The sequence below is a fragment of the Sinocyclocheilus rhinocerous genome, unplaced genomic scaffold, assembly GCF_001515625.1.
Source record: "Sinocyclocheilus rhinocerous isolate Xijiao unplaced genomic scaffold, SAMN03320098_v1.1 scaffold1252, whole genome shotgun sequence".
Taxonomy (NCBI): Eukaryota; Metazoa; Chordata; class Actinopteri; order Cypriniformes; family Cyprinidae; genus Sinocyclocheilus; species Sinocyclocheilus rhinocerous.
In genome coordinates this window covers 143,969-151,906 of record NW_015640452.1, presented here as the reverse complement: position 1 = coordinate 151,906, position 7,938 = coordinate 143,969, and the positions used below count along the sequence as shown (strand labels likewise).

The 7,938-nt window shown below is 36.3% G+C and overlaps 1 long non-coding RNA gene across 1 annotated transcript in view; it reads left to right on the top strand.

Moving 5' to 3' along the window:
* Positions 1 to 5,341: 5,341 nt before the first annotated feature.
* The window catches only part of LOC107752920 (uncharacterized), an 8,519-nt gene continuing 5,922 nt past the window's right edge, over positions 5,342 to 7,938 (top strand). The window contains exons 1-2 of the long non-coding RNA XR_001641409.1: positions 5,342 to 5,371; positions 7,816 to 7,857. This is a non-coding gene — a long non-coding RNA (uncharacterized LOC107752920). The remainder of the gene's footprint in view (positions 5,372 to 7,815; positions 7,858 to 7,938) is intronic.

Below are 7,938 nucleotides of genomic sequence, written 5' to 3'. Positions count from 1 at the left end.
TGGGGTATATTTGTAGAGCCAGCCAACAATACATTGTATGGGTCAAAATTGTACATTTTTCTTTTATGCCAAAAATCATTAGGATATTAAGTAAAGATCATGTTCCATGAAGATATTTTGTAAATTTCATACCGTAAATATTTCAAAACTTTTTGATTAGTAATATGCATTGCTAAGAACTTCTTCTGGACAACTTTAAAGGCTGGTCCAGGGTCACAAATAAAAAAAAAACAGTTTTGACTCCCCGAAAAATTGATTTTAGTTTGATTGTTTTGTTTTTGTATAATATAAATCTCATTTTGGGGGAGTCAGTATCATTTACTGTTTTTTTTTTTTTTCATCAAAGCTTTGTGTAAAAATATTTTTAGAAGATGTAATAATAAAAGATTATGCCAAACTAATTATTTAAAATTAATTATATATACAGTCATCCAGTCAAAAATGTTGTTTTAACCATTGTTATTTTAAAAAGTTAGGTAAAATTTATTTAAATTTAGTAATAAAATAATATAATAATATAATAAATTATTTTAAAATTAAATTCTGAATGTTTAAGAAATATTATGATGAAGGTTTCTTGAAGGAGTTCCTGTATGATTTTTTTTTAATATAATTTCAATGTAGTAACAATCATTTCAAAAGTCAAAACTGTTACCATGGAAAAAGGCTCCATCTATTTTCTATTTTGTTTTATTGACATTCTGCTTTTCCCTGTTTTATGTTTTTGCTAAGATAATTTTTAAGCTATGGCCTGCAGCTTACATTTTGTGCAAATAAATAAATAAATAAATAAAAATGAGCATATCTTCCATCAGGCATGTCAGGTGAATTATGGAGCCATATTTACATTAATCAGAAGCATGTATACTGTGCTATTTTCCCATTGTAGCAAGTTTATTGTGGTTGAGGCCGGGGCATGTTTGTCACAATCATATTAATCCATATAAAATCCAGTGCCATGATTTGTGTTTGATGCATATGGTTTCCCAAGCAACATTTTAACACTTTGTACATGCAGCCAGAAACAAAATAAGCCATGAAAACTCTTTGAAAGTGGCGTATTTTGTTTCTTGTCATTGTACCTTTGTTCTTTTACACTGGTGCCACAACACATGTTGAAAGGCATGGGTGTGGGATAAGACACACTGTGGAAATCGTTTTCCGCATCCGATCAAGTAAGTAGAGCTGTAACAGAGGGGTGTCTCTGAAACACCTGTTAACAGCTCTGCTGTAGCGCCGCAGGGAGGAGGAACATCAATAAGCCACCGAATATCCTCAGGCAGATCTTTAAAACAACAAATTAAAAGAGGTGGAGGAAGAGAAGTGTGTGTGTGACAGGGCAGCTGATGAAGCCCTGGAGGATGGGCCGCGGGGCTCCTGTTTTCACGCTGATGGGAGATCGAGTCCCCAGCCATCTGTTTCTTGGCCCACTCCAGGGACGCCTGTCTAGCTGAATATGTTCAGCAAGCAGAAAGGGATACGCTGTGGCAGCACTCCTCCTCTCCTGCCTCCTCAAACCCACTGCTACAGACAGCAGCGGGATTGCGGCGCGTGAGCCGGGTGATGGGCGACGAGGTGGCATCCGTGTGGAGGGTGAGGGTGACTATCTTGTCTTGGCAGGGCTCCATTAGATCATCATAGCCAAAGAGCTAGCAGGCACATCCACACACACTCATTCATAAAAACACACAGATGTACACTCACAGGTACTGCCTATCTGTAATGTAGTCTATGTGACCTTTACATGCGGTTTTCATGTAAGCATACTGGTTCACTTCTAGTATGAGTGGATTGAGATTTCTTGAATCAGGATTTTATGGACCCAAGTAAATGTCAGTATGAAGATAACGGATATTAGTCATTATCACCAATTGATTTTAACCCTCTGGTATTCCTTACTTGGTGGTGCTAGACAATATTCACCTCTAAATTAACTCTTAAAAAATGATATTTGGAAGAATGTTGGGGTCCAAACAGTATTGAACCCAATATATTATATGAACCAAAAATTCACAAAAGTCCACAGGAGAAAGAAACACATACAGGTTTGGAACAACATGAGGGTGAGTAAATGATAACAGAATTGTTATTTTGGAGTGAATTATCCCTTTAAATTCTATCAACAGCGTTTGTGGCACATGGCCAAGTGGGCCGAAATATTGGAAATAATTTTGCACAGGTTAATAATTGTTTCTATCACACTAGTCTCATATAAACATGATGTTAACGCTATACTTTCTTGTGGATTTCAATTTTTTTTTTTACTTTGGAATAAAAACATCCATTGTCAATGCATAACTGTTGAGACATTTTAGTTTTGCTTTGTTTTAATATTATTTAATTTATTATTGGTTATTTAACCGTAAATCACAGAATCGGATACTGCTGTTGGCAGATCTTAAATTGTATATTCCTCTAAAGTCTGCATAAAATACATTATTATTATTTTTCAAATACTTGTTAAAAACCCTTATTGTGAACAATTCATTCATTTATAGGGTTATTTTTTTTTAAGAATTAAATTATATTTTGACTTTAAAATATTTAATCAAAATTTCAACTCAATCTTCAGACTTCTCTCTGGTGACATATACAGGACTTCTTCAATGATTTAATCCACCAATGATTTAACCTACTTCTTTTTTTCAGTCAACTTCAAGCTTGCATTAATTTTTGAATGGACTGTTTACATCTCAAAATCCAATCAGTAACCAATGGATAGAATCAAGTCCCCGCCCTACATTTTTTCTTTTTTGATAATCTGTTTCACTTGGACCTACGTCACAATACAGAAGAGAAAATCTGACACTACTTCCATTTCATTGCAACTGCACATCTGGACATACTGAAAATCGTCCAGTATTTGTTATGAAGCATTTTGATAGTATTTTTTCATTGATGATCTCTACCTATCCATTTCCATTTAAATAAATTATTCACATTTGTACTGGCGTGAGCCTATGTGGTTATTTCAGCAGTTGCAGTGGTATTTCACCTGCTTCCTCTGCTGCTGCATTAGAATTCCATTCCATCCAGTTCCCTCTGATTGTCTGATGTACACGCACAGACACCTAAAGAGGATTCTGTTCCCGCTGAAAGTAATTGGCAACTGCTATGCACGAACGAGCCAGACGTTATACACTAATGGCTCTGTGTGCGTGTGCGAGTGTGTGTCTCTCCTGTGATGTATGCTAATCCCTAGAAGGAGCTGGACTTGTGATCGGCATGTTAGTTCCGTTAAGTGTGGAAGGCGAGGAAGAAGAGATTCCATTCAGGACCACAGCAGAAGGATATCAGTGTCCCAGCAGAAGTGTAAGCGGTGCTATCAGGGGAGCTGGTAATGAGAACACGCTCTCTGTGGGCTGATTAAAAGGCCTGTCACTCCATTAGCTTAACACTCACATAAATGCACACACATAAACTTAGTAATGGCTGTAATAACATGTTGGGAAACTTGGGGCTCTTTCTATATCAACGTGACTGATGGTCTTTCCATCTGAGCATGTTCAAGCTGAGCGCCACGTGGCTGCTAAATATTGCAAGATTTGGTTAGCAGGAGCGGCTGGTGTGTTCTGCACATCTGTCATACCCAGGGGACTCAGACTTGTATACTCCATTAAGTGTTTGTGAGGCTAATAACGGATTCCTGTCTGATAAAACAGAACGGCTGCCTTTCTCATCTTCTGCTTCTCTAACATCAACGCGCTGTTCCGGTCCAGCAATCTTTACAACAAAACAACACCACGGCTGTAGGTAAACTTTATGCACCACTGTCTGTGCCACCTATCCTCCCATCCTCAAACCCTTATTGGTTCTTACAGGTATTTGGATTATATCCTTTCATATCCCATTACCCTGTCATATATATGGCTCTGGGATGTTTATTTTTGTAGGCTTCCCCCTTTGCATCTCTGAGGAATTCCATTAAGAAAATGACACAGGGTCTTGCGCATCCACACTCCCCTGCAACATGTTTACACCTGCGGCCCGCAGGTTATTGCAAACATTTTAAAATCAAATGATGAGGGTGATTGGCGGCCTGTGGGGGGATCACTGTTATTAAATATCCCATTACACTCAGAGATAGAGTAATAGTGTCGGGATCACAGGGATGCATTAACACTCCAATCATTGGCCTCTGAGCTCCGATCTGCTTCTGTTTGAGTAAACAGCACTATTTAAGTGTGAGGGACTGTGGTCAAATGCAATTTTGTCTATTCCGAAAAGGGATGAAAGCAATTTCGTTGCCCTCCGAACCAGGTTGTTGCCCCAGGCTGGCTCATAAAAAACACACATTCACATCCTGGTCGGACAGGATCAGAATAATGCATGTGGCCCAGCATTTATTTTAATGATGGTAGTTTCATCTCTGCAAAAAATGGTTTCATAAACTCATCAGTTCTATTGATTTATAATTTATGTGAATATACAATTTAAATGTTGATTTAAAAAACACCGTTTCATTCCCACGTGATGTTTTTTCCCCAAACAAACAAGGCCTTTCTTTCCCTAGACGGCCATGTTGTGTTTACTAATGAAGGTGTTCTGTGTACATACAAAAAAGTGTGATATCATAAAAGTATGATATGCAGATATCCTCCCTGTATATGTAGAATCTGTTTGTCTGTCTGTCATTGTGTCTATCTATAATCTCTACAGTCTATATCTATCTATTTATTCATCCATCCATCCATCACATCAACTTTTTCTTGCTTTATGAAACAAAATTTGACAAACTGTAGGCTGTTCATCGGACACATTTGTCTGATGGCAGTGAGGGGTCTTGACTCAAAGAATCTCTGAGCAGAGAGAAAATTAGACACGAGTGATTCAGATATGAGGGTCCGCATTACGTCTTTCCTCCAACGCTTTCTCACGCCACACATGTTTGAGCAGCGACACAGAGCTGTAAGGCCACAGAGATACGCAGCAGGGAGCCCTAATTACTGCCTTAGCCAAAAAGAGCTCTCAAAACGGAAGGGAGGTGGCGATTATGAGCATGCTGTTATGGAGTGGACGCTGAGATTAAGTGGATACTTACTGTTCCTTCATTCTCGGAAAAGTCTTTCCATGCTCTCATCCAGATGAACTACAAAAATGTGGCTGTTCAGTGAGGGCAATACACAGAAGAGATAATGACATGAATGTCACACATCATTTATCTATATCAGGGGTGGCGAACGTCGGTCCTGGAGAGCCGCAGCCCTGCAGAGTTTTGCTTCAACCCTAATCAAACACACCTGAACAAGATAATCAAGGTCTGAAGGGTTACTAGGAAGCTACAGGCAGGTGAGTTTTAATTAAGGTTGGAGCTGAGCTCTGCAGGACTGCGGCTCTCCAGGACCAGAGTTCGCCACCCCTGATCTATAAGGTCATTTGATTTAACATTTAATTGACTCTTCCACTCACAATGGAGATTAATTTGTGAAATATGACTGGGTTAAGATTATGTACACTATGCATTTACTAAACCGAATAATGTATTTATGAAATAACTAAAAATTAGTTGTTTATTGAATAAATGCGTATTTAAATCTTACTTTAAAATATTTTCCTATATCAAAAAAATTATACTATTTCCCCTCTAGCTGCCTTTATTTTTACATTATTTCTTGCATCAAAACAAACTTAACACTTATGTTCCTCTGTGGGGAATTTTTTTTTTGATCATATGTAGGATTTTAGCCTTGGAATATCCTTTTACAACAAATAAATACAGACTTTTTTCCTTAGATGAATGTAATAATCACAACAATGTGATTGTCTGTGTTTTCGTGCAGTAACCACTCCTGTTTTTCTCTCAAGGTTGTATCACTATTCTGTTTTAAAACTCTTTTCTTGTACCTAAGATGCTGGTGACTCATTGTTAGTACAAAGAGGGTTTTATTTTTTTGTGTGTGCTATATACCTTCCATTAAGAAATCATTTAAATGCCAGCATAGTACATCAAAGTGCAAAAAAGATGAGTCATGGCCGGCATTTCATGACAAGCTGACAGTACAATGATAACATCTGTAAGGCACGTATTTAATGTTTCTGGGGGGAGTGACAAGGAAAGATATTAAGAGTCTGTGGGGGCTGTTCAATAAGAACTTGGATGGACGGTTGTAAATTAGGTTCAGTATCAGCAGTGAAAGTACTGCAAGTAGGTGGCATTGCTATATAGATGGATAGTGAGTTTTGGTGGTTTGGTTTTGCAAAACGCCTTTGTAAAAAAAAGGATTTATGATATACGCAACCACATGATCTTTACAATTTACATGTTTTATATATATATATATATATATATATATATATATAATACATAATTGAATACAATAATACATTTTTCTAAAGAGCATGAAAAATACATTGATCATATATATCCACACGTGTTTGTTTGCTGATGTATATGAGGGTTTGAATTATTGAATTGTTGGCATGTACAGTGAAACCCCAAAGCCACGCATCCAGACTTTGTTTTTTCATCACAGTATCTTAATATTTCTCAAAAGAATAGGTATATATGTCATGCTTGATAATCCAAAACCTATAATGAAACCAAAACCGATAATGAAAAAAATGTAATGAAAGAGAATTTTAAGCTGAAGTGTGTAACTGTTTTGATGGTAAAATACTCCCTGTCTCAGCTTAATATACACAGACAGCTATAAGCTATTAGCAAACACACTGTATCCCTGAAATTTGTTTTAAATGATTAATATTTATAATAATTGATTATCTAATAACAAAAGCATTTCCCCATATGAAAGAATGTATTCAATTAGAGCAAGAATGCTATCGATGAGCCGACATCAGTGCTGCATACTTTTGTGTGCCTTTTCAACTGTGTTCTATGAATTCAACAGGTGACTGAACATTGAACATTAAACTAAAATCATTTATATTAGGGCTTGATGGATAGCTTAAATTCGCTTCTTGATAGTCATTTTAGTTTCCTGCTCAAACACAAATTTGAATAGCCAACATTAAATGAGCATTTAACCTAAATCATACAATGAATGACATTGTTCTTTTGTGTTCTGCTACTCTGCACTTTACTTGGCCACATCGGCAGTGTGTGTGCTGATAAATATTGCAGAGGGTTTTGTGGGTTATTGCGCACTGCGCCGAGCCAGGAGGACATTGCAGAAGGCTTTGGATAATTTACCGTGCCATAAAGGCAGCATGAGTGATTTTCTCTAGTATTTATTACCCCCACCCAATCAATTGCCAAACCATTTCATTCAGTTTATAGCTTTATGCTAATGTGCGAAATTCAAATTAAGTTGAGTTTATTTATTTGATTTGAAGTTGGTTCACTTTGTGATTTATTTGACATTTGAACAAATGTGTATGATGGATAGCTAATAGCATCTGACACTTGGACATTAAATACTAGGAGTTCCTCAATAAATGTAGCAAAATGCTATGAGCAGCTCTAGAAGTTTGAATGTCTTTATGTATTACACATCAACAAAATGTTATTATTAAAAAATCAAAATAGAAAAAATCTGATTTACTTTTTTACTATATGTTTCTGGTCTTATTGTGAATACCTTATTCACTTTATACTTTCATCAAACAATCTTTCATTGAATATAGAGTTTCACACTGAAATACATCACTGAAGTAAAATGGGTGATGACCATTTCACGTTGACTTTTTTCCACGTTAAAAATATTATTTTGTTGTAAAGTTGTAAATAAAACAAAGACTATATTGGAGTATGTTTTTCAAGAAAATACTATTCTTTTTACTTCAAAATTACATGTTTAATTCAGTGTGATACTTACTAATCTGTACCTATTTTTGTGTCCTTCTTTCATTTACTAGGTGTCTGTTAATCATATGGTCAAACATGTTACGGCTGATTCAGTAAGTTTCTGGCCATAGCCTCTTATATTTTCTACATTTTAGAAAATAAAAAAAAGTTACTGTGTATGCATTATATATATA